The 3033-nt window shown below is 42.7% G+C and overlaps 1 long non-coding RNA gene across 1 annotated transcript; it reads left to right on the top strand.

The window, feature by feature from the left end:
- Positions 1 to 327: 327 nt before the first annotated feature.
- LOC311432262 lies at positions 328 to 2795 on the top strand. The gene is made up of 2 exons (XR_014689923.1): positions 328 to 426; positions 1498 to 2795. It is a non-coding gene; the product is annotated as an uncharacterized lncRNA (long non-coding RNA).
- The last annotated feature ends 238 nt before the right edge of the window (positions 2796 to 3033 follow it).

Raw genomic sequence — 3033 nt, forward strand, 5'->3', positions numbered from 1 at the left:
GTTGAACCCTCGAGCTCTCCCTCTGTCCTTTTTCTTAGTGTTGATGGCAGGAGGCAGAGTGATCCAGCGCGGAGGGTGTGCAGCCAGACACTTCTGCTGGGGATTTTGGTGACCGGCTCCAAGCACACCGCAGACTCTGAAGTCTGGAGAGACAAGGATCTGCAGATATAATGTCAGCATTGTCTACACATTCATTTCTGCCCTGTGCTGGCCCCTCTCCTCCTCTGCATTCATTGTTGCTGTTACATTTGTCTTGGGAGAGAGGCCATCACAGGCTGCATATTCATTAATCCTTCCTACCTGCTTCTCTTTTTGTTCTTGGCTCTCATTCTGTTTGGTGTGGGGAGGCAGAAATGCAGTAGCATATCATAGCAGAAGTCCTTACACAGCATTCTTTTATTCACAGATCTCCAAGTGCTGTACTAGGTAAGTGCTAATATTACAATTACCATCCCTGTTTGTTATATCAGAGAAGTGAGGCTAAGAGATAAGCCCAAAGGCACGCATCAGGCAAGTGATACATGGTGGGAGAGACCTTGCAGCCTCCATACAGTCAGCGTGTTAGTTGTTATACCATGTACTTCTTAATCCAGGTAGCCAGGTGGAAAGACCTCTCCTGTCCCTAATCATAGACATTGTGATGACCAGAAGGCATCTCTTTAAATAGCTGTGCTCTCTGGGAGCTGCAGGGCTCCTCGTGTTAATGGACAAGCCAGTGCAGTGTGATGCTATCTGCACTGTAGCAATAGATTTACTTTTGTCTTAGGACTGTACAAAGCTGCTTCCCATCCACTACTTCTCACAAATATTGCTAGGTTGGCTGGGTAAGCAGTCTGCCAAGGGTGCACAGAGATCAGGAAATGGATATGTGCATCAGGAGATTTAGAGGAGGTGATGAACCCCCTGACTGTAATCAAGTCCTACCAAACAGCCCTGCCTCCCGGCGCTGGGGTCTGACCACCCTGGGTAGGCAGAGCTTTCCCTGATTGCACAGACACAGCAGCAAAATTTTTGATTTCCCTGAAAGTACTGGTGTCTGCATAACATCACCCTGCTGATTTTTATACCTCAATTTCAGCTTTGTTTATCTTCTGAGAACAGTTATAAAAATAAAATCCAGATTTTTTTTAATTTTTTTTTTTTAACGTGCTGATGAGGATGGGAGTCTGGATGTCTCAGGGATTAGGTAATGGGAGAGAGAGAGTCTTTGGCTTGAAGTCACCCATTCAATTGTGGTTAGGTCAGACGTGTGTTAGCATTTATATTGTCCACTATCCCATGCACTGAGAAGTTGGTGGTCTTATTCTGATGTCTAGCTCAAAAGGAACATTCTACTTACAATGTGATGAGTATCTATTAGCTACAAGGCTGAGACATACAAGAGAAATTCCATACAATGGAAAATTAAGCAGACCTGAAACTTTTGTTCAGCAACAGGATTTGAGTGCACTGGGAGATGCTGTGGATAATGCTGACCATGACGCATACCTTTTGCAGGTAATGGACCCAGGGAAAATGTCTTCAGTGCAATCAATCCAGCACTTTCTCAAAGGTGGTATCATCACTTTTAAAGAGGATGAACATTAGTATTGTTTCCCTTTGATAATTGAAAGTTTGAGTAGATACAAGATTTAACCTACCCCTTTATGGCTCATAGCAGCATATGAACTCCATGTCATTTTGTATATTATTATCTCCACTGAAGATATTCTGTGGTTTCTTTTTCCCTGCTGGTGTAAGTACAATATCTATAATGCAGTACTTGCAGCCAGGGCCTTGGACAAGTTGGGGGGGTGAGGATGTGGGGATGTGAATTAAGAGTGGATTTGAAAAAAAAATTAGAATCTCAACCTTAATGGTACCTTTGTAACTGATTAGATTTAGTAATGGACTTGCAAATGAAGTTTAAACATTAATCTAAGAGCTCAATTAGCTAAGGTATTATGGTGCAGCAGAGATTTCCTCCATTCCCCAAGCAAGTAAAAAAAAAACCTTGGAAATGAAGACAAAATCAGCTTCTCTTCTTTCTTGTCTTTGGAGAGGTTTAGCAGAGGTTGTTACTGAATTAATGAAATACTATTGATTCATATATCCTGTCCAATAAGTGAAATGGAAGGGGAGTATTTACACTTCCTGCAGCAGTTTCATATGGCAACTGGCGATAGCATTGAACCCTCATAGGCCTGAACATCTCCAAGAAAATCAGACCTCTCTGGAGGTCACCTGTTTTCTGGAGCATTAGCAAGCCATCTGACTCTTTGGTATAAACTCTTAAGATTTCATATTGCACCAGGAGTCATGAAGTCCACTTTCCAGTATGAGCAAGTTACTGGGCCCCACAGCGTCTGCTCACAAATGCTCCAATTCAGAGTCGCACTTAGCTGCACGTTTAAATGGGAATTAAGCACATTATTTAAAGTTAAGTGTGCGCTTAAGTACTGCTCTAAATAGAAATGCTTTCCTGAATCCGGAATAGCAGCAAAGAGTAATTCCTTCCACTGCGGGCCGTACGGGGTGGAATGCCATAACCCACATTGTGCAGGAGCTCGGACGGGATGCTTGGCTGCAGGCGCCCTCATCAGACCTCCAGCCTGTGAATTGGACACATCGTTGATCAAACACCAACTTTCCAACTGGACTCTGGCCAGCGCAAGCGGACTGTGTTCAGAATCGTAAGGAAATAAAGACAGTCTGGGGTAATTAAACACAGGGGAGATTCTTTTTCCATTCACGAGCCCCAGCCATCAGTGTTTTGGATAACTTGTTCTATTAAAAAGCTATCTTGCTACAATGTATTTGAACAGTCCTTTATTCTGCTCATTCTATTAAGGTTGCTCTAAAATTATTCCACAGAGTATTGCCAGCAGCTTTGAGACCTTTAGCACACAGCATTAAGTAGAAATGAATGAAGACTTGGCTAAAATAACACATGGCAACTCACTTAAAAGGCTCTGTCAAGACATTTTATACACCTTTCCTTTTATTCTGCTGTGTTTATAATATTCCTCTAAGAAGCCTGAAAATGGTTGATTC

This window comes from Aythya ferina (assembly GCF_964211825.1).
Source record: "Aythya ferina genome assembly, chromosome: 2".
NCBI lineage: Eukaryota > Metazoa > Chordata > Aves > Anseriformes > Anatidae > Aythya > Aythya ferina.